Source organism: Kogia breviceps, chromosome 6, assembly GCF_026419965.1.
Source record: "Kogia breviceps isolate mKogBre1 chromosome 6, mKogBre1 haplotype 1, whole genome shotgun sequence".
In the NCBI taxonomy this organism is placed as follows: domain Eukaryota; kingdom Metazoa; phylum Chordata; class Mammalia; order Artiodactyla; family Physeteridae; genus Kogia; species Kogia breviceps.
Window position 1 is genome coordinate 8007573 of NC_081315.1, and position 24756 is coordinate 8032328.

Below are 24756 nucleotides of genomic sequence, written 5' to 3' on the forward strand. Positions count from 1 at the left end.
TAAAACAATACTAAGAGGACAAATGACTCCACTAAAAAATGGGCCAAACACCTGAACAAATACCTCACCAAAGAAGATATACAGATGGCAAATAAGCATATGAAAAGATGTTCCACATCATGTTATTATGGAACTGCAAATTAAAACAAGAATGAGGTACCACTACACACCTGTTACAAAGGCCAAACTCTAGGGAATTCCCTGGTGATCCAGTGGTTAGGACTCTGCACATTCCCTGCCAGGGCCCGGGTTCAATCCCTGGTCAGGGAACTAAGATCCTGCACGCTGCGTGGTACAACCAAAAAAAAAAAAAAACCAAAAAATCCCAAGCTCTAAAACACTGACAACATCAAGTACTGTCCAAGAACTGTCATTCATTGCTGGTGGGAATTCAAATTGGTACAGCTACTTTGGAAGACAGTTTCACAGTTTCTTACAAAACTAAACATACACTCACTACGGGATCTAGCAATCACGTTCCTCGGGATGTACCCAAATGAGTTGAAAACCTAGGTCCTCACCAAAACCTGAACACAGATGTTCATAGCAGCTCTAGTCATAACTGCCAGAACTGGGAAGCAACCCAGATGTCCTTCGGGAGGTGACTGTATAAATGAACTGTGGTCCATGCAGACAGTGGGATATTATTCAGTGTCAAAAAGAAATGAGCTGTCAAGCCGTGAAAAGACATGGAGGAAACAGATGCGTGTTACTAAGTGAAAGAAGCCACTGTGGAAAGGCCACATACTGTGTGCTTCCAACTACATGACCTTCAGGGAAAGGCAAAAGTATGCAGACAGTAAGAAGTCAGTGGTTGCCAGGGGCAGCAGGACAGGAGGGAATGTGGAGCGCAGGATTTTGGGGGCAGTGCAGCTCTTCTGTGTGACACCACAGTGGTGGATACCTTTGTCGAAGACCATAGATGCATAGAATGTACACCACCAAGAGCGAACCCTAACGTAAACGATGGACTTGGGTGGTAATGATATGTCAGTGTCTGTTCCTCAGTTGTAAGAAACGTTCCACTCTGGAGCATTATGTTGATTTGGGAGAGGCTGTGCTTATAGAGGGCAAGGGGTATAAATGGGAACTCTGTACTGTCTTTGGTCTTGCTGTGAACCTAAAACTGCTCCAAAAATTAAAGTCTATTTTAAAGGAAAAAGAAAACATATAAGTATTTAATGAAGAGGCATGTATGTGTAAACAACACCACCAAAACCAGTGTGACAGTAATTATTCACTTAATGCCAGCCTTTACTGCATCCTAATCTGTCACCTTGGCCACGTTCCTGCTTCCTCATCTGTCACAAAGGAGACCCCCTATCTCCTAGGTTGCTGAGAGGACAAAACGAGTGAAACCATGTTAAGTGTTTAGAAAAGTGTCTGGTAGTTAGTACGTATACAATAAACGTTAGCTATTAATATTAAGCAACACAACATTTTATAAATGTATCATGTCAGGAGATGTCATGTCTGTCTGTTGGAAAAAAAAAAGGTACACATTTTCTTAATATAAGTATATGCCCTAAAATGTGGTAGAAAATAGCATAATATGACAAAATATGATCCATAGACCAGATAGTCTCTTTTGATATTCTTAATTAAAAGCGGCTATTTGGTGACAGTGTTGTTATAATTTTAGGCAGAGTGATCATTAAAATATGCAAAAGCATCGTATGTAAGTATGAGACTCAGGTTGAGGAGGTGCACGATTATGAAAATCGAGGGGGATAAAGATTATTGCATAACATGAGTCAAAGTGAGATTTTGCAAATAAAATGTCAAATATCCTGTTAGTCCAGAGGTTCTTGAGCTGGGTTGTGAGGCAGGACAGAGCTGCCACAGGGACTGTTCTTTTCTTTTTTTAATTGAGTAACGCATTTCGTACAACCAATGTTAAACTACATTAAGACTCCATTCTTTTGATTTTTTAGTTTCTTCTGACGTTTATATTCTAGGAATTCAGAAGATACAGAAAAGGAAACGAGGGGCAGCAGGAAAGCTACAATGGACAGGGCAGAGTGATTAGATGGTCTGGTCCAGTGGTGCTTGTGTCCTGATGCGTCAGAGTCACCTGGAAGCTACTAAGAAACACAAGGGCCCAGGTTCAGTGAAAGAGGAATGGGTCTGGGTCTTTGTATTTTTACCAAATTTCCCAGGTGATTGTGGTTAGGGACCAAGGTCTGCTCTAGACTGTCTAACTAATCTCTTCCTTACTGCTCAAGGCCCAGGAAGGCGCAGCGTGGACGCCAGCTGAGGGCCAGCGAGAAATGCAGAACCTTGCACACCATCTCAGATCTACAGAGTCAGAATCTGCCTTTTTAGCCAGATCCTCGGGTGGTTCCATATGCACATTAAGGGTGGAGCAGCCTTGGATTTCAACCTGTCTGCAGGTTAGAATCCTCTGGAAGAGATTCCCATTTAATTGTGTGGGGTTGGCCTGGACTTTGGAGGTTTTAAAAGCTCCCCAGGCTATTTAAATTTCAGCCATGTTTGAAAAGAGATCAGAGTAGCCAAAATCACAGCATGAATATAGGTGCCGTACTATCATGTTTAGCTCAAAGGGTCTTTTTTTTTTAAATTAATTAATTTATTTATTCACTTACTTATTTTTGGCTGCATTGGGTCTTTGGTGCTGTGCGTGGGCTTTCTCTAGTTGCAGCGAGCGGGGGCTACTCTTCGTTGCGGTGTGCGGGCTTCTCACTGCGGAGCACGGGCTCTAGGCGCATAGGCTTCAGTAGTTGTGGCGCACGGGCTCAGATGCTCCTCAGCACGTGGGATCTTCCCGGACCAGGGCCGGAACCCGCGTCCCCTGCGTTGGCAGGTGGATTCTCAACCACTGCGCCACCAGGGAAGCCCCGCTCAAAGCGTCTTTAACAACTGCAGTATTCTGTGGGCTGCCCCCAACATGGTACTAATGGGACAATATCCATTAATGCCCCTCAACAATTTAGAGAGATTGTATTTGTAGAATTATTTGTTTGAATAGTTTAGTAACATTAAACTCTCCTTAGTTTCTCTTTTCTCTTTCACTCCCACCCAAATTCCTTACCCTGGGAGAGAAGGTTTCCATTCAAATATATCGTTTTTGATTTAAGATTTTTTTTTGATATGGACCTTTTTTTTTTTTTTTTTTTTTCGATACACGAGCCTCTCACCGCTGTGGCCTCTCCCGTTGCGGAGCACAGGCTCCGGACGCGCAGGCTCAGCGGCCACGGCTCACGGCCCCAGCCGCTCCGCGGCACGTGGGATCTTCCCGGACCGGGGCACGAACCCGCGTCCCCTGCATCAGCAGGCGGACTCTCAACCACTGCGCCACCAGGGAAGCCCTGGACCATTTTTTAAAAGCCTTTGTTGAATTTGTTACAATATTGTTTCTGTTTTATGTTTTGGGGGTTTTTTTGGCTGTGAGGTAGGTATGTAGGATCTTAGCTCCCCGACCAGGGGACGGACCCGCACCCCCCTGCATTGGAAGGTGAAGTCTTAACCACTGGACAGCCAGGGAAGTCCCCTTTTCAACTGTATATTTAATAAAACTGCTTGGCGTTCAGCAGAGTATCAGTAAAATTAGAGTCCGTTCATAACCATTGAAAACACTGAGGGTGATACAGAAGACTGTACCGCAGCTTATTCAGGGACTGGAGAGGTGAGGACAGAAGGGTGGATGGATTTGCAGAAGAGGTAAAAAGATGAAAGGACTGAGGGAAAGACCAGAGAGAGTAAATACTTGCTTGTTCTTTTTGGTTTTGTAAACTCTTAATGACAACTGGATTCGAGCCACTGGATTCAATGACCCAAAGCTGCAGCCAGCTGACAGCCATGGCTTGTTTACAGAGAAAGTCAGAGTTAACACATTGTGGGGTGATTTCTTCTAAGTGGTTTAATTAGGGTGTTCGAATATTGAGGCTCCAAAACGACATGACAGCTACACCCGAGGAACTAGGCTTTCTTTAATCCTCATAAAGAAAAAGCGCAGCGGAATGTTATTGATGGTATCAAAGTAAAATTTTGATCCCGGTGGCCCAAAGTTAATCTTTATAGATTACCCAGAGGTACTTACTTTCTGTTTTTGCACCAGAAAGTCTTAAAGCAGCGGCCAGACCAAAGGTGTTTCTGTTCCTGAAAAGAGAAGATAACCCTCTAAATATAATTACATACTTCCTTTTAATCACTTTGCAGAGCTTCTATTTTTCTCTAGTTTTCTTCTCTTCATTCAGGTAGGAAAGAATTTTGTTTGCTTCGGAAAGAGCCACCATACTCTACCTAGAAGGAACTCAGGCAAGGCAGTCCCCGACTGCAAGAATAACGGGTGTGGGATGTTGGTTATATTTGCTTAGTGTCCCTGTGGGTGCAAAGGGTGACTTAACTACGGACGTTCGGCAATCAACAGCGTGGGCATGAGCTGCTCGCCCCCAGTGGCCGCGTGTGTCTCTGTGTGTAATAGTTTTGTACATCTTCAGTGCACTTCAGGTTCTGGATCACTGGCCTCATTTGGCACAGCAAGAAGACTCCGTTTTATTTTATTTGTTCTGTTGCCTACAATAAAGGGGGCAGTTGACAGTATTTTGAAGGAATAGAGGACTTCGGTTGCTTTTGGTGAAAAGAGATTGGTTATTCTCTCCATCATAGAATGATTAATTGCATGGTTTTGGAGGATTAAGATGCTGATAGGAGGGGCTTCCCTGGTGGCGCAGTGGTTGAGAATCCGCCTGCCAATGCAGGGGACACGGGTTTGAGCCCTGGTCTGGGAAGATCCCACATGCCGCGGAGCAACTAGGCCCATGAGCCACAATTATTGAGCCTGCGCGTCTGGAGCCTGTGCTCTGCAACAAGAGAAGCCACAATAGTGAGAGGCCCATGCACCGCAATGAAGAGTGGCCCCCGCTTGCCACAACTAGAGAAAGCCCTTGCACAGAAACGAAGACCCAAAACAGCCATAAATAAAAATAAAAATTTAAATTTAAAAAAAAAAGAAAAGATGCTGATAGAAGCATTTGATTTCATAATTTTAAGAACAGTTGGTTCTGCATGGAAATAGACTTGAAATCTTGCAGTCTTCAGCTGCTGCAGTATTTGTCAGTGAAATACAAAATATGTTTGTGATTCCACAGAACAGGAAGGCCAGGCTGGGCTGAACAGTGCTGCCAATTCTTTGCTTTGGCTTTGCTTTCCTAAAGCTGCTCCCCCCCCCCCCCGCCAAGGGGCTGTTCACCCTTTCCCGAAGCACGTCTACCAGCTGGGATGCATTAGGAAATGGCCAAACAATTCCTTTAGTTCTGTTTCCTTCAACTTCCACTGGCAGAGAAGTTGACAGCCTGTCCTCCTTCCTGAAGCACAATCGCCAAAGCTGTTTGTGTCCCGGGCTCTTCTCTACAAAACGGTTGAAAAGTCTTCCAAAGACCCCAGCAGACGGCAACATACCAGCTCATCCCTGTGTACTGTGTACATTTCCCCTCAAGATACCGGTTGCTTGACTTTGAGTTTATTTGGTAAAGCCAGGATTCTAGTCTTAAAAAGACAGAAGCATTAAACACCTTGGGCATGTGCTTCAATTACATTTTCAGTTGCAAAAATTCTTTTCTGTCTTGGAAAAGTAGGGGTCTAACCTTTTTTCACACTGCCTCCTGATATACACACTGATTCCAACTCGGAGTAAAATATATATATATATATATATGAAAATATAAACAACCCACAGATGCATACTTCATTCTGAGAATTTACTGTCTTCCTTCACTTTCACCAACATACTTTTATCTTCCCTTTCAATGTGGTGCCCTGTCCCATCACTTCTTCCTTTACAGTGCTTCAGAAATGTATGTCTTTCTGAAACCTGCGAACTTAGTTTAGCTTACCGTTTATTCCTTTATATCTGGACTGTTTCCTAACTACTGTATTCTCTGCCAACAGTGCTCACTTCTTTAGTCTAACTCAAACCATCCTACACCTTGTCCCTAGTATATATAATCTTTATTCTAGAGCCACCAAACTCTTTCATCCCTCCTTACTGCTGAAAACCCATTCATTCTTCTCCCTATGGAAAGAATCAGGTCCAAACTCCCCAGCCTGAGAAAAACAGCCGTCACAGCCTGGAGCTCAGAGGCCTGTCCCCACTCTTCTTTTGTAAACAGCTGGGCTGCAGTGTGAGAGGATCAGTGCGCATCTTACAATCATCTCTGTTATTTTCTCACTTCCATCCCTCTGGCACAGTCTTATTCTGTCTGCTTCTCAGACCTTTCCCCATTCTTACATCTTCAAACCTAATATATTTTTCAAGGCCAAGGTTCTTAAAGACCAGCCTCCACTATAAAGGCTTTTTGACCCCTGTAGCCTACAGCAGTCTCCTACTTTGAGCTCTTAGCACTTATTCTCACTTCCATTTATTTGGCAACTTATCACTTACTGCCTCTTGTATGTCTTCAAAACCACTGTCTCCTATTGTCATTTAACTTTGGGATGTTTACATCTTATCCCCTCAGCTAAATCATTAACGCCTTCATTCATTTATTAATATTAACTGGGTTTACGAAGTGCCAGGTACTATGTCAGCTGTGGGGAGAAAGTTTGCTTTCTGTTTATAGTGCAGTTCTCAAAGCAGAATTTTTTTTAATGTGTAACAAGTAGGTTTCAGACATGATGCTCTAGCAGAGGCTTCTGTTACACTCCTCAGCGTCCAGTGGAGAAATCTGTCAAAGGTACTGAAGTATATTAAAAGCATAATTTTTTTTTTTTTTTTGTGCGGTACGGGGGCCTCTCACTGTCGTGGCCTCTCCCGTTGCGGAGCACAGGCTCCGGACGCGCAGGCTCAGCGGCCACGGCTCACGGGCCCAGCCGCTCCGTGGCATGTGGGATCTTCCCGGACCGGGGCACGAACCCGCGTCCCCTGCATCGGCAGGCGGACTCTCAACCACTGCGCCACCAGGGAGGCCCATTCTTTCATATTCTTGCTATCTTTTCGGACCATACATTTTTAGAATATTATTCTAAATATTATTAGATTATTAATATTATTATATTATTAGAATACTGGGTATGCATTTATGGTTTTACCTGTGTGATCACAACTTTCAAAGTAATTTTTCCCCTTATGTTGTTTTTTTTAAAAAAACAGGTTCGTTAAAAGAGCAGTTTTACAACAAAGTGAATCCAAAGCAGAATCTAACACACCATTGTAAAGCAATTATACTCCAATAAAGATGTTAAAAAAAATGAAATAAACTAAAATTAAATTAAATTTTTTAAAAAAGAGCAGTTTTAGGTTGATAGCAAAATGGAGTGGAAGGTACAGAGATTTTCCGTACGTCCTCCGCTCACTACCCCAAACACACTCTCCTGCATTAGTGATATTCCCCATCAGAGTGGTGCATTTGTTCCAGTCAGTGAACCTACATTGACACATCATCACCCCAAGTCCATAGTTTACGTTAGGGTTCGCTCTTGGTGGTGTACATTCTATGCATCTATGGTCTTCGACAAAGGTATCCACCACTGTGGTGTCACACAGAAGAGCTGCACTGCCCCAAAAATCCTGCGCTCCACATTCCTTCCTGTCCTGCTGCCCCTGGCAACCACTGACTTCTTACTGTCTGCATACTTTTGCCTTTCCCTGAAGGTCATGTAGTTGGAAGCACACAGTACGTGGCCTTTCCACAGTGGCTTCTTTCACTTAGTAACACTCATCTGTTTCCTCCATGTCTTTTCACGGCTTGACAGCTCATTTCTTTTTGACACTGAATAATATCCCACTGTCTGCATGGACCACAGTTCATTTATCCAGTCACCTCCTGAAGGACATCTGGGTTGCTTCCCAGTTCTGGCAGTTAGGACTAGAGCTGCTATGAACATCTGTGTTCAGGTTTTGGTGAGGACCTAGGTTTTCAACTCATTTGGGTACATCCCGAGGAACGTGATTGCTAGATCCCGTGGTGAGTGTATGTTTAGTTTTGTAAGAAACTGTGAAACTGTCTTCCAAAGTAGCTGTACCAATTTGAATTCCCACCAGCAATCAATGAAAGTTCTTGGACAGCACTTGATATTGTCAGTGTTTGTATTTTTTAAAGAATTTTTAAAAATAAATTTATTTATTTAAAAAATGTTTGGCTGCGTTGGGTCTTCGCTGCTGTGCGTGGGCTTCCTCTAGTTGCGGTGAGTGGGGGCTACTCTTCGTTGCGGTGCGCGGGCTTCTCATTGTGGTGGCTTCTCCTGTTGCAGAGCACAGGCTCTAGGCGCGCGGGCTCAGTAGTTATGGCTCACGGGCTCTAGAGCGCAGGCTCAGTAGTTGTGGCGCGCAGGCTTAGTTGCTCGGCGGCATGTGGAATCTTCGCAGACTAGGGCTCGAACCCGTGTCCCCTGCACTGGCAGGCGGATTCTTAACCACTGCGCCACCAGGGAAGTCCATGTCAGTGTTGTAGAGTTTTGCCTTTTTGATAGGTGTGTAGTGGTATCTTATTCTTGTTTTAATTTGCAATTTCATAATGACATGATGTGGAACATCTTTTCATATGCTTACTTGCCATCTATATATCTTCTTTGGTGAGGTATGTGTTCAAGTGTTTGGCATTTTCTAATGGGGTTGTTTGTTTTCTTAGTGTTGAGTTTTAAGAGTTCTTTGTGTATTTTGGATAACAGTCCTTTATTAGATATGTGTTTGGTAGACATTTTCTCCCAGTCTGTGGCTTGTCTCCTTATTCCCTTGACGTTGTCTTTCACTGACCAGAAGCTTTTAATTTTAATGAAGCCTAGCCCATCGATAATTTCTTTCATGGGTCCTGTCTTTGGTGTTGTATGTAAAAAGTCATCACCATGTCCAAGATCACCTAGATTTCCTCCTATGTTATTTTCTTGGAGTTTTATAGCTTTGCATTTTCCATTTAGGTCTATGATCCACTTTAATTTTTGTGAAGGGGGTAAGGTTTGTGCTTAGGTTCTTTTTATCCTCCTTGTGGCGGTCCATTTGTTGAAGACGATCTTTATGCCACTTGCATTGCCTTTGCTCCTTTGTCAAAAATCAGTGGACTATATTTATGCGTGTCTTTTTCTGAGCTTTATTCTGTTCCGTGACCTATTTGCCTATTCTTGCACCAATATCATACTGTCTTGCTTACTGTAGCTTTATAGTAAGTCTTGAAGTCAGGTAGTCTCAGTCCTCTAACTTCGTTCCTCTCCTTCAGTATTATGTTGGCTATACCAGGTTTTTTTGCCTCTCCATATAAACTTTAGGATCAGTTTGTCAATATCTATAAAATAACTTGCTGACTTTTTTATTGGGATTGCACTGAATCTATAGATCAAGTTGGGAAGAACTGACATCTTGACAATATTGAATCTTCCTACCCATGAATATGGAATATCTGTATTTAGTTAGTTATTCTTAGATTTCTTTCATCAGTTTTGTAGCTTTCATCACACAGATCTTGTTCATATTTTGTTAGATTTATACCGAAGTATTTCACTTTTGAGGATCTAATGTAAATGGTATTGTATTTTTAATTTCAAATCACACTTGTTCATTGCTAGTATATAGGAAAGTGGTTGACTTTTGCTTATTAACCTTGCATCCTGCAACCTTGCTATATCATTTATCAGTTCCAGGAGTTTTTGTTGTTGTTATTGTTTTTTTTAATTTTTATTTTATATTGGAGTACAGTTGATTAACAATGTTGTGTTAGCTTCAGGTGTACAGCAAAGTGACTCAGTTATACATACGCATGTATCTATTCATTTTCAAATTCTTTTCCCATTTTGTTGTTGTTACTGTTTTTGTTGATATGGATTTTCTACATAGACAAGCATGTCATCTGCAACCCAAAACAGTTTTATTTCTTCCTTCCCAATTGCCATAACTTCTTGTCTTAGTGCATTGCTAGGACTCCCAGTGCGATAACTGAAAAAGAGTGCTCAGAGATAGCACTATTGCTTTCTTCCTGATGTTCGTGACAAAGCGTCTAGCTTCTCACCATTAAGTATGATGTCGACTGTAGGCTTTTTGTAGATGTTCTTTATCAAGCTGAGGGAGTTCTCCTCTGTTCCTGGATTGATGAGAATTTTTACCGTGAATGAGTATTGCATTTTATCAAATGCTTTTTATCATCTTTTGATATGATCATGTGATTTTTCTTGTTTAGCCTGCTGATGTGACTGATTACAATATTTAGTTCAAATATTCAGCCAGCCTTGCCTACCTGAAATATATGCCATGTTGTGTAAAATTTTGGGTGTATAATCCCACATAGTATATAATTCTTTTCATACACTGTTGGATTCAATTTGCTAATATTTTATAGAGGATTCTTGCATCTATGTCACAAGAGATATTGGTCTGTACTTTGTTTTCTTTTCTTGTAATGTCATTGTCTGGTTTTGGTGTAAGGATAATACTCATAAGAGTGAGTTAGTAAGTATCCCCTTGGCTTCTATCTTCTGAAAGAGATGGTAGAGTATTGGTAGAATTTTCCCTTAAATGTTTGGTGGAATTTCCCAGTGAACCCATCTGGATCTGGTGCTTTCTGTTGTGGAAGGTTATTAATTATTGATTCAAGTACTTTAAGATATAGGTCTATTCAAACTGTCTATTAGGTCTTTTTTTTTTTTTTTTTAAAAAGATAATTTTATTGCTTTGAGTGGCATCAATAGTCTTGCTATCTACTGGTTATCAGGAGGAATTCTTTTTATTTTTTTAAATATATTTACTTATTTATTTATTTATGGCGGTGTTGGGTCTTCGTTGCTGCACGTGGCTTTCCCTAGTTGTGGTGAGCGGCGGCTACTCTTCATTGTGGTGTGCGGGCTTCTCATTGCGGTGGCTTCTCTTGTGGCAGAGCACGGGCTCTAGACACGTGGGTTTCAGTAGTTGTGGCTCACGGGCTCAGTAGTTGTGGCACACGGGTTTAGCTGCTCCACAGCATGTGGGATCTTCCTAAACCAGGGATCAAAACTGTGTCCCCTGCATTGGCAGGTAGATTCTTAACCACTGCGCCACCGGGGAAGTCCCAAGAAGTATGGGAAGTTAGAGAACACTTTAGACTACTTTCAAATGACCAAGATAATTTGGGATAGTGCAATTCTCTTACTTGAAGATATAGTCAAACTAAGATCGCACTGAGGAGAAAAATGGGATAGGAAATAAATATAATTAGGGAGGTGGGGTGTAGAGGAAAGTCTTTCTTGATCTTCTCTTCAAGATAAGAGCAAGTTTGGTCACTTTTTCTACTCTGCCTGTGTGTCATAAGTATTGTAGTGATCTTTGGGAATGAGAGCCTTTAGTGTAGAGCTAGTTCATAATTTAATTGGCTATGCTCATACTGTGCAGGGCTTATGTCCCAGTTTGCAGAGGAAAATCCCAGTTTACACATGTAGCTCCAAGAGATTATTAATCGTGCCGCCTCACTCAAAGTAAATGTGGTTGCCCCAGCTTTAGATAAGAACAAAAATCATCCTTCACTAGACTCTGGTGCCCTCTTGTGAAAGAACAAAAATAATGCTTCACTAGACTCTGGTGCCCTCTTGTGATTAAAGCATAAAAAGTCATTACAGGGGGTTCCCTGGTGGCACAGTCATTAAGAATCTGCCTGTTGGGGCTTCCCTCGTGGCGCAGTGGTTGAGAGTCCGCCTGCTGATGCAGGGGACACGGGTTCGTGCCCCGGTCCGGGAAGATCCCACATGCCGCGGAGCAGCTAAGCCCGTGAGCCATGGCCACTGAGCCTGCGCGTATGGAGCCTGTGCTCCACAACGGGAGAGGCCACAACAGTGAGAGGCCTGCGTACCAAAAAAAAAAAAAAAAAAAAAAAAGAATCTACAGAGGACCCAAGTTCAATCCCTGGTCTGGGAAGATCCCACATGCTGCAGAGCAACTAAGCCCATGCACCACAACTACTGGGGCTGTGCTCTAGAGCCCACGAGCCACAACTACTGAGCCTCTGTGCCTAGAGCCCGTGCTCCGCAACAAGAGAAGCCACCGCAATGAGAAGCCCGCACACGGCAACGAAGAGTGGCCCCCACTCGCCGCTACTAGAGAAAGCCCGTGCACAGCAACGAAAACCCAAGACAGCCGAAAATTAATTAATTATTTTTAAAAAGTCATTACAGAGACAAAAGAGCTTTCCTTGAGGTTATGATGGGGACTTTCACATTCTGATATTGCTTATTCTGAAAGAAGAAACCACTGCAAAATGTGAACATCCCAAAGTGGCTCATCTACTAACTTCCCTCCATATCTCAGCTTTGCGTTTCATGTCACCAGACTTTATCACTGACCACTCTCCATGGCTGCTGCTTTCTTTGGACCCCAGGACCTCGTCCCCCACTAACCAGTAACTGGTGCACTGTCACTCTCTCTAACACTCCTGTCTTACCTCTTGGTGAATTCAACACACTCACAAGTGATTTTTCTAGCATGCTGGCCTCTGCCTACCTTGAACTTCTCTCCTCCAGTGTTCTTGTTCTCCACCCTGCTTCAGCTATACACCTCCAGGGTGTGCCATGGACACAGTCATTACCAATCTCGTTTTATGTGTCTTGCTCTCTGACTACCATATCCCACCCTTCCACCTAGCTCCTTCTAGTAACCCAACTCTAACAAACCCCCCACAAGGACCTATAAGCATTAACTTCAGAAATATTTCACTCTGCCTCATCCCTACTGGCCTCTTTAATCTCCATACCAGCTGAAATTCCATGATCATTCATTATGATACTACCCCTGCAAACACCTTCAACTCCCTTGTTCCTCTTTTGTGTTGCCACTTGCTTGGCAAAACCAGAATCTCTAGTTAAATTCAAACCTCCCCCACTCTGTGCCTGCACCCCTGCACCTGAATATGGGTGGAGAAAAACACATAAAAATTATGATTTGTCTGATTTTAAACTCATGGTAATGAATCTTAATGCTGGGACTCTGAATGGACTCTAGCAACTCACAATGAGCCCATAGCGTCAGAGAACCTAGTAGCAGAAGGAGGAGTGGCACACACGACTCCAGCCTCCCAAATGCACTAGCGCCCATGGCCACAGGTAACTGGGCAGCAGCGGCAATGGCGCCTGGGACACTGTTCCTCCACTGGTTGAGGTACTCATGACCCAGCCCTTGCACCCATCATCCGCAGTGGTAGAGCCTGCAAACCTCACAACACCAGACATGGTAGACCCCAGCTCCCCTCCCAATGTCTCCCTCCCCCCACTGTGGAGCCTGTGTCTCAAGGGATCCTGGATGCAAGGAAAGAGCCCACCATCCCAGTGACAAGAGCAGTTCTGGTGGAAACAAGGCATTAACCACCCCAGAGGAACAAGAAGTGACAACAAAGGCATGGACCCACACCTCTTACAGAGACAGCTGAGGATGGAAAGTGCTAAATCTCAAGTATGACCAGAGGCAGCGCAAGTGAAAGAAACCATCAACTTGTATGATACCACCATCTACTGGAAAACAAAAGAAAGGACTCTAACAGCTAACCTGTCATTTAACTTCAAATGCACCAGAAGAGGAATACTTCATCAAGCATTATGAAGAACCACAGTAACACTGTACCATGAAAAGAAAATGACAAACTTCCAGAAACCAAACTTAAAGTCATGAATATTGTGATCTAACTGATAGAGAATTTGAAATAGCTGTCTTGAAGAAACTCAACAACGTACAAGAAAACTCAGAAAGGCAGTTTAATGAGCTCAGGAATAAAATTAATGAACAAAACGAATACCTTACCAAAGAAACTGAACCTTTAAAGGAGAACCAAACAAATTCTGGAGCTGAAGAACACAACAAACGAGATGAAGAATATATTATAAAGCACTGGAAATTGAGCAGGTCATATGGAAGAGGGAATTAGTGAGCTTAAAGATAGAAATCTGGAAATCATACAAGCAGAAGAAGAGAGAGAAATAAGATATTAAAATATTAGGAAATTATTTGAGAGATATCCAACACTTTTGGGAAAGGCAACATTAGGATAATGGGCACCCCAGAAAGAGAAAAGAGAGAAGAGAGCAGAGAAATTACTTAAAGACATAATAGGTGAGGACTTCCCAAACATGGTAAAGGAACGGGACATACATACCTATGAAGCTAAGAGAATACCTGATTACCTCAATGCAAAAGACCTTCTTCAAGACACATTATATTAAAACTGTCAAAAGTCAATGATTAAAAAAAGAAGAAGAATTTTAAGGACAACCAGGGAAAAAAGGATGGTAACCTACAAAGGAATCCCTATTATGCTATCAGCAGATCTCTGAGCAGAAAACCTACAAGCCAGGAAGGAGTGCAACAGCATTCTCAGATACTGAAAGATAAAAGCTGTCAGTCAAGAACACTCCACCCAGCACTTAGCTTTCGTATATGAAGAAGAAATAATTTCCCAAACAAATTTGAAGGAGTTCATCATCAGTAGACTGCCTTATAAGAAATTTTAAAAGGAGCTTTTCTACCAGAAACAAAATGGCAGAAATACACAAAATTTTAAGCAAGGTGATAAACAGAACCAGAAAATTGTACCTCTTTATCAGAAAAGGTTTTTAAACACTTAATTATGGTAGAAGGGTTAAAGGGAGAAAAAAAGAAAGCAGAAAAATAACTAGCTATCTCAGTATGGTGACAAACACAACATAAAAAGCTATAATTTGAAATAACAAAAACATAAAGGTAAATGAAAACAAAATGTTATCAGCAGAAAAAGCACTACTTTATCTATGAGACTTTTTATACAAACCTCAGGGTAACCACAAAACATAACCATAGAGCAGAGACACGAAACATAGAAAAAGAGAAAACTCAGAAAAATATCATAGAAAACCTCCCAACTAAAATGGCAGACAGGGGGAGGGAGAAGATGGCGGAAGAGTAAGACGCGGCGATCACCTTCCTCCTCACAGATACATCAGAAATACATCTACACGTGGAACTTCTCCTACAGAACACCCACCGAACGCTGGCAGAAGACCTCAGACCTCCCCAAAGGCAAGAAACTCCCCACGTACCTGGGTAGAGCAAAAGAGAAAAGAAAAAACAGAGACAAAAGAATAGGGACGGGACCTGCGCCAGTGGGAGGGAGCCGTGAAGGAGGAAAGGTTCCCACACACTAGGAGCCCCTTCGCGGGCGGAGACTGCGGGTGGCGGAGGGGGAAGCTTCGGAGCCGCGGAGGAGAGCGCAGCCACAGGGTGCGGAGGGCAAAGCGGAGAGATTCCCGCAGAGGATCGATGCCGATCAGCACTCACCAGCCCGAGAGGCTTGTCTGCTCACCGGCCCAGGGCGGGCGGGGCCGGGAACTGAGCCTCGGGCGGATCGCAGGGAAAGGTCTGGAGTTCGCAGAGCGAAAACAGCCTGAAGGGGTTAGTGCACCACAGCTGGCCGGGAGGGAGTCCGGGAGAAGTCTGGAGCTGCCGAAGAGGCAAGAGACCTTTTCTTCCCTCTTTACCTCCTGGTGAGCGAGGAGAGGGGTTTAAGCGCGCCGCTTAAAGGAGCTCCAGAAACGGGCGCGGAGCTGCCGAAGAGATAAGAGACCTTTTCTTCCCTCTTTGCCTCCTGGGGCGCGACGAAAGGTAATTAAGGGCACCACATAAAGGAGCTCCAGAAACGGGCGCGAGCTGCGGCTGTCGGCGCGGACAACAGAGACGGGTGTGGGGCGCTACGGTTGCTGCTGCCACCACCAAGAGGCCTGTGTGCGAGCACAGGTCACCGTCCACACCTCCCCTCCCGGAGCCTGTGCAGCCCGCCACTGCCGGGGTCCCGGGATCCAGGGACAGCTTCCCAGGGAAAACGCGCGGTGCGCCTCGGGCCGGTGCAGCGTCACGCCGGCCTCCGCCGCGGACTCACCCCACATCCGTGCCCCCCCCACACCTGAATGAGCCCGAGACCACGAATCAGCTGCTCCGTTAACCCCGCCCTGTCTGAGCGAAGGGCAGACGCCCTCGGAAGACCTACGCACAGAGGCGGGGCCAAGTCCAAAGCTGAACCCCAGGAGCTGTGCGAACAAAGAGAGGGGGAGGTCTCTCCCAGCAGCCTCAGAAGCAGCGGGTTAAAGCTCCACAGTCAACTTGAAGTGCCCTGCATCTGTGGAAAGCCTGAATAGACAGCGAAATATCCCAAGTTGAGGAGGTGGACTTTGGGAGCAAGATATACTATTATTTTCCCCTTTTTTCTTTCTGTGAGTGTGTATGTGAGTGCTGCTGTGTGAGATTTTTGTCTATATAGCTTTATTTTCACCATTTGTCCTAGGGTTAGACCGACCCGTTTTTTTTTTTTTTTCTTTAATAGAAATTTTTCTTCTTAATAATTATTTTTTTATTTTAATAACTGTATTTTACCCTACTTTATTTTGTCTTCTCCCCTTTCTTTCTTCCTTTCTTCCCTCCTTTCTTTCCTATTTCCCTCCTTCCTTCCTCCCTTCCTTTCTTCCTCCCTCCCTTCCTTTCCTTATTCCCTCCCTCCTTCCTCCCTTCCTTTCTTCCTCCCTTCCCTACCTTCCTCCTTCCTTCCTTCCTTGCCTTTCTATTTTTTTCTCCCTTTTATTTTGAGCCGTGAGGATTAAAGGCTCTTGGCACTCCAGCCAGGTGTCAAGGCTGTGTCTCTGAGGTGGGAGAACCAACCTCAGGACACTGGTCCACAAGACACCTCCCAGCTCCACACAATATCAAACGGCGAAAATCTCCCAGAGATCTCCATCTCAACACCAAGACCCAGCTTCACTCAAGGACCAGCAACGAACAGTGCTGGACACCCTATGCCCAACAAAGAACAAGACAGGTCTACAGCCCCAGCCATTAGCAGAGAGGCTGCCTACAATCATAATAAGGCTACCAACATCCCCATACACACCACCAGATGTGGACCTGCCCACCAGAAAGACAAGATCCAGCCTCATCCACCAGAACAGAGGCACTAGTCCCCCCAACCAGGAAACCTGCTCAACCCACTGAACCAACCTCAGCCACTGGGGACAGCCACCAAAAACAGATAGAACTACGAACCTGCAGCCTACAAAAACGAGACCCCAAACACAGTAAGATAAGCGAAATGAGAAGACAGAAAAACACACAGCAGATGAAGAAGCAAGATAAAAACACACCAGACCTAACAAATGAAGAGGTAATAGCCAGTGTACCTGAAAGAGAATTCAGAATAATGATAGTAAAGATGATTCAAAATCTTGGAAATAGAATAGACAAATTGCAAGAAACAGTTAACAAGGACCTAGAAGAAATAAAGAGGAAGCAAGTAATGATGAGCAACACAATAAATGAAATGAAAAATACTCTAGATGGGATCAGTAGCAGAATAACTGAGGCAGAAGGACGGATAAGTGACCTGGAAGATAAAATAGTGGAAATAACTACTGCAGAGCAGAAGAAAGAAAAAAGAATGAAAAGAACTGAGGACAGTCTCAGAGATCTCTGGGACAACATTAAACGCACCAACATTAGAATCATAGGGGTCCCAGAAGAAGAAGAGAAAAAGAAAGGGACTGAGAAAATATTTGAAGAGATTATAGTTGAAAACTTCCCTAATATAGGAAAGGAAATAGTCAATCAAGTCCAGGAAGCACAGAGAGTCCCATACAGGATAAACCCAAGGATAAACACGCCAAGACACATAATAATCAAACTGTCAAAAATTAAATACAAAGAAAACATATTAAAAGCAGCAAGGGAAAAACAACAAATAACACACAAGGGAATCCCCATAAGGTTAACATCTGATCTTTCAGCAGAAACTCTACAAGCCAGAAGAGAGTGGCAGGACATATTTAAAGTGATGAAGGAAAAAAACCTACAACCAAGATTACTCTACCCAGCAAGGATCTCATTCAGATTTGATGGAGAAATTAAAACCTTTACAGACAAGCAAAAGCTGAGAGAGTTAAGCACCACCAAACCAGCTTTACAGCAAATGCTAAAGGAACTTCTCTAAGCAAGAAGCATAAGAGAAGGAAAAGACCTACAAGAACAACCCGAAACAATTAAGTAAATGGTAATAGGAACGCACATATCAATAATTACCTTAAATGTAAATGGATTAAATGCTCCCACCAAAAGACACAGACTCGCTGAATGGATACAAAAACAACACCCATATATATGCTGCCTACAAGAGACCCACTTCAGACCTAGGGACACTTACAGGCTGAAAGTGAGGGGATGGAAAAAGATATTCCATGCAAATGGAAATCAGAAGAAAGCTGGAGTAGCAATTCTCATATCAGACAAAATAGACTTTAAAATAAAAACTATTACAAGAGACAAAGAAGGACACTACATAATGATCAAGGGATCGATCCATGAAGAAGATATAACAATTGTAAACATTTATGCACCCAACATAGGAGCACCTCAATACATAAGGCAAATACTAACAGCCATAAAAGGGGAAATCGACAGTAACACAATCATAGTAGGGGACTTTAACACCCCACTTTCACCAATGGACAGATCATCCAAAATGAAAATAAATAAGGAAACACAAGCTTTAAATGATACATTATACAAGATGGATTTACTTGATATTTATAGGACATTCCATCCCAAAACAACAGAATACACATTTTTCTCAAGTGCCCATGGAACATTCTCCAGGATAGATCATATCTTGGGTCACAAATCTAGCCTTGGCAAATTTAAGAAAATTGAAATCGTATCAAGTATCTTTTCTGACCACAACGCTATGAGACTAGATATCAATTACAAGAAAAGATCTGTAAAAAATAGAAACACATGGAGGCTAAACAATACACTACTTAATAACGAAGTGATCACTGAAGAAATCAAAGAGGAAATCAAAAAGTACTTAGAAACAAATGACAATGGAGACACGACGACCCAAAACCTATGGGATACAGCAAAAGCAGTTCTAAGAGGGAAGTTTATAGCAATACAATCATACCTTAAGAAACAGGAAGCATCTCGAATAAACAACCTAACTTTGCACCTAAAGCAATTAGAGAAGGAAGAACAAAAAAACCCCAAATTTAGCAGAAGGAAAGAAATATCATAAAGATCAGATCAGAAATAAATGAAAAAGAAATGAAGGAAACAATAGCAAAGATCAATAAAAGTAAAAGCTGGTTCTTTGAGAAGATAAATAAATTGATAAACCATTAGCCAGACTCATCAAGAAAAAAAGGGAGAAGACTCAAATCAATAGACTTAGAAATGAAAAAGGAGATGTAACAACTGACTCTGCAGAAATACAAAAGATTATTAGAGATTACTACAAGCAACTCTATGCCAATAAAATGGACAACCTGGAAGAAATGGACAAATTCTTAGAAATGCACAACCTGCCAAGACTGAACCAGGAAGAAATAGAAAATATGAACAGATCAATCACAAGCACTGAAATTGAAACTGTGATTAAAAATCTTCCAACAAACAAAAGCCCAGGACCAGATGGCTTCACAGGCGAATTCTATCAAACATTTAGAGAAGAGCTAACACCTATCCTTCTCAAACTCTTCCAAAAGATAGCAGAGGGAGGAACACTCCCAAACTCATTCTATGAGGCCACCATCACCCTGATACCAAAACCAGACAAAGACATCACAAAGAAAGAAAACTACAGGCCAATATCACTGATGAACATAGATGCAAAAATCCTCAACAAAATACTAGCAAACAGAATCCAACAGCACATTAAAAGGATCATACACCATGATCAAGTGGGGTTTATTCCAGGAATGCAAGGATTCTTCAATATACGCAAATCAATCAACGTGATACACCATATCAAGAAACTGAAGGAGAAAAACCATATGATCATCTCAATAGATGCAGAGAAAGCTTTTGACAAAATTCAACACCCATTTATGATAAAAACCCTGCAGAAAGTAGGCATAGAGGGAACTTTCCTCAATATAATAAAGGCCATATAGGACAAACCCACAGCCAGCATTGTTCTCAATGGTGAAAAACTGAAACCATTTCCACTAAGATCAGGAACAAGACAAGGTTGCCCACTCTCACCACTCTTATTCAACCTAGTTTTGGAAGTTCTAGCCACAGCAATCAGAGAAAATAAAGAAATAAAAGGAATCCAAATAGGAAAAGAAGAAGTAAAGCTGTCACTGTTTGCAGATGACATGATACTATACATAGAGAATACTAAGGATGCTACCAGAAAACTACTAGAACTAATCAATGAATTTGGTAAAGTAGCAGGATACAAAATTAATGCACAGAAATCTCTTGCATTCTTATACACTAACGATGAAAAATCCGAGAGGGAAATTAAGAAAACACTCCCATTTACCACTGCAACAAAAAGATTAAAATATCTAGGAATAAACCTACCTGAGGAGACAAAAGACTTGTATGCAGAAAACTATAAGACACTGATGAAAAAAATTAAAGATGATACCAACAGATGGAGAGATATACCATGTTCTTGGATTGGAAGAATCAACATTGTGAAAATGACTCTATTACCCAAAGCAACATACAGATTCAATGCAATCCCTATCAAATTACCACTGGCATTTTTTACAGAACTAGAACAAAAAATTTCACAATTTGTATGGAAACACAAAAGACCCCGAATAGCCAAAGCAATCTTGAGAATGAAAAATGGAGCTGGAGGAATCAGGCTCCCTGACTTCAGACTATACTACAAGGCCACAGTAATCAAGACAGTATGGTACTGGCACAAAAACAGAAATATAGATCAATGGAACAGGATAGAAAGCCCAGAGATAAACCCACACACATATGGTCACCTTATCTTTGATAAAGGAGGGAAGGATATACAGTGGAGAAAAGACAGCCTCTTCAATAAGTGGTGCTGGGAAAACTGGACAGCTACCTGTAGAAGTATGAAATTAGAACACTCCCTAACACCACACACAAAAATAAACTCAAAATGGGTTAAAGACCTAAATGTAAGGCCAGACACTATCAAACTCTTAGAGGAAAACATAGGCAGAACACTCTATGACATAAACCACAGCAAGATCCTTTCTGACCCATCTTCTAGAGAAATGGAAATAAAAACAAAAATAAACAAATGGGACCTAATGAAACTTAAAAGCTTTTGCACAGCAAAGGATACCATAAACAAGACTAAAAGACAACCCTCAGAATGGGAGAAAATAGTTGCAAATGAAGCAACTGACAAAGGATTAATATCCAAAATTTATAAGCAACTCATGCAGCTCAATAACAAAAAAACCAACAACCCAATCCAAAAATGGGCAGAAGAACTAAATAGACATTTCTCCAAAGAAGATATACAGATTGCTAACAAACACATGAAAGAATGCTCAACCTCATTAATCATTAGAGAAATGCAAATCAAAACTACAATGAGATATCATCTCACACCGGTCAGATTGGCCATCATCAAAAACTCTAGAAACAATAAATGCTGGAGAGGGTGTGGAGAAAAGGGAACTCTCTTGCACTGCTGGTGGGAATGTAAATTGATACAGCCACTATGAAGAACAGTATGGAGGTTCCTTAAAAAACTACAAATAGAACTACCATATTTCTGGGCTCTCTTTTCTGTTCCACTGGTCTATATGTCTTTATGCCAATACCACAGTTTCAATTACTGTAGCTTTGCTGAGGGTAGAGGTTTTTTTGTTTGTTTTTGGAGGGCTGCACCACACGGCTTACAGGATCCTAGTTCCCTGACCAGGGATTGAACCGGTACCCCAGGAATTGAGCGCGCCAAGTCCTAACCGCTGGACTGCCAGGGAATTCCAGAGGGTAGAGTTTTAAATCAGAAGTCACAGCAATTCCAAAGAACTAGAGCAGGGAATTGGCAAAATTTTTTCTGTAAAAGGACAGACAGTTAACATTTTGGCTTTCACAGGCCATGTGGTCTCTGTCACAATTACTCAACCCTGCTACTGCGGCACTGAAGTAGCCATAGGTAATATATAATCAAATGGGTGTGGCTGTGTTCTAATAAAACTGTATAAAAATAAGTGATAAGAGGGCTTCCCTGGTGGCGCAGTGGTTGGGAGTCCGCCTGCCGATGCAGGGGACACGGGTTCGTGCCCCGGTCCGGGAGGATCCCACGTGCCGCGGAGCGGCTGGGCCCGTGAGCCGTGGCCGCTGAGCCTGCGCGTCCGGAGCCCGTGCTCCGCAACGGTGGGAGAGGCCACGGCAGTGAGAGGCCCGCGGAGCGCACAAAAAAAAAAAGTGGTAAGACATTCTCAAAATCATTAACCATCAGGGAAATGCAAAGCAAAACCACAATGAGCTATCACCTCACACCTGTCACAAACAACAATAGGTGAGGATGTGGAAAAAAGGGAACCTTAGTGGGAATGCAAATTGGTGCAGTCACTGTGGAAAACAGTATGGAGAGTTCTCAAAAAACTAAAAATAGAACTATCATACAACCCAGCAATTTCACGGATGGGTATATACCCAAAAAAAACCAAAAACCCTAATTCAAAAGGATACATGCACCCCAGTGCTCCTAGCAGCATTATGCACAACTGCCAACGTACAGAAGCAGCCTAAGTGTCCATCAGCAGACGGATGGGAAAAGAAGATGTGGTGCATAGATGTACAATGGAATACTATTCAGTCATTATAAAGAATGAAATTTTGCCATTTGCATCAACATGGATGGACCTGGAGGGCATTTTGCTAGGTGAAATAAGTCAGACAGGGAAAGACAAATACTGTATCACTTAGATGTGGAATCTAAACAATACAACAAACTAGTGAATATTACGAAAAAGAAGTAGACTAACAGGTATAGAGAACAAACTAGGGGTTACCAGTGGGGAGAGGGAAGGGGGGGGCAATATAGGAGGAGGGGATTACAAAAAGGGGGGTTATGATGGGATATATGAAATCATCTGTGTGAAACTCTTGAAAACTGTGAAGCCCTACAGAAGTTAAGGAAGATTTTATTCAATTAAAAAAATAGGTGGCAAGGCAAATTTGCCCCAAGGGCAGCAGTTTGATACCCTCTGGACTGGCGGTCACCGTTGGGCATTTTCAAAGGCCTTAAGGAGGGCCAGCGTGATAAGAACAAAGACGAGCGAGAAGGGAGGTGAGGTTGGAGAGATATACAGGGGCCAGATCACATAGACGCTCGTTGACCTCAAGGAGGATTTGATTTCTTCTCCATCATCCATATTCACTTACTGAACACCCATCAGAGACCTACTAGGAGTTAGGGGCTGGGACCACACAGAAGTTAGGCTCAGTCCTCAGCCTCCTGGAGCTTCGATGGAGAGAAGAGGCATAAGCGAAAGAGTTTTAACACAGTATCACATTTCCTTTCTGAGTCATGGCATACGCTCCATTCCTTCACCTGAACCATGGGATTCCTGCTCTGAGCTTTACTCTACTGCCTCCGTTTGAGCCTTTATTAATTCTCTCCACGATGGTTGCAACCGTCTATTTAAAGAGCCCTCTGCCTGTGGTCTAACCTTTTCCCACACTGGCCTCCATTCTGCAGCAGGAGACATTTCTAAAACGCAATTCTGATTGCACTCGCCAGCTTCAAACTACACTGATGTCTTTCATCACGTTCAGGGTTAAGTTCAAGCTTGTCAGGTGCTATGCAAAGCCTTGCGTGATCGAGCCCTTGCCAAATTCTCATCATCATCTGCTCTCTATCCCCTCGGTGGGAAGTGCTAGCTGACAGCTCAGGACATCGACTTATACACACGTAAGACACGTTTCACTCATGATTAAGTCCTGGGGTAACATCCACATCAAAGAACAGCATTTGATACCTGCTCACACAATATCTTCTTGCTGTTGATGTTTCTACTATAAAATATAATTATGAATTGAGCAAGACTTAGAAATAATAAGAGCAAACACATATAGAGATAGTCTGTGCCTGGCACTGTTAAGTCATGTAATCCTCACAACCACCGTATGAGGTAGGTGGTATCATTGTGTCCATTTTACAGATTAGGAAACTGAGGCACAGAATGGTTAAGTCCCCCAGGATCGCACAGCTTAGAGTGTGATGGCATCAATGTTCAAAAGTCAGGAATTCTGACTCTATAACCTCTGTTGTTAAGCACACAAAGCCTCCTCACTAAACCATAAATATGTTATTTAAAAATACTGACCGAAGCTCTGCCTGTAGGCTAAAAGCAGGGTCTCTGGACGGTAGCATTAAAATCACCCGGGAGCTATCAGACATGCGAATTCTCAGGCCTGGGCCCTGATCTACCGAATCAGATCTCTGAAGTCAGGGCCCAGGAGTCTGAGTTTTAGCAAGCTCCCCTGGTGATTTTCAATCACAATAAAGTCTGAGAAGCCCTGCTCTAAAATGTTTATTCCTAGCGAGCAGAGGCACTAATGGATGCAAAGGTTATGACAAACGTGGATAATTTTGACAAAAGAAGTAGAAACAGGATTCTTTTTAATGCACAAAGGTTTCAAATTTTGACATTAAAAGCAAACAAATCCTAGCAGAGAACAGTAACGGTTATCATGGGTTTTGAGAGGATGCTTGACAGGGTGAAGAAAAGTACAGGATAAGCCTGAACTTACAAGCAAATGGGCAAGTTTAAATCCAACACACCTACTAACCAGCTGTGTGACTTTTCAGAAATTGCTTAACTGGAGCCTCAGTTTCTTCACTGACAGGTAAAAATAATAATCCCCTTGACGTGTACCCCATGATGGTTGTGAAAAATCAAGCAGTGTAAGATATGTGACAATGCTTTGCATGGAAGGATAGCGTGCTGATCAAGTTTCATTTTCTGCTGTATCTGTTTACAAAAGAATATACGCATTTTCCCTTCTACTCGAGAAACGGATAGGATTTTCAGTCACCTGCAGTGACT

At 42.6% G+C, this 24756-nt stretch overlaps 1 protein-coding gene across 2 annotated transcripts in view; it reads right to left on the reverse strand.

Moving 5' to 3' along the window:
- ABCG2 (ATP binding cassette subfamily G member 2 (JR blood group)) overlaps positions 1-24756 on the reverse strand; it is a 142827-nt gene that overhangs the window by 104354 nt on the left and 13717 nt on the right. The window contains exon 3 of one of the 2 annotated variants that reach the window (XM_067035481.1): positions 4061-4119. The exons of the other annotated variant lie outside the window; for it this stretch is intronic. The gene's annotated coding sequence lies outside the window, so the exon portion shown is untranslated. The remainder of the gene's footprint in view (positions 1-4060; positions 4120-24756) is intronic. 2 annotated transcript variants of the gene reach the window in all.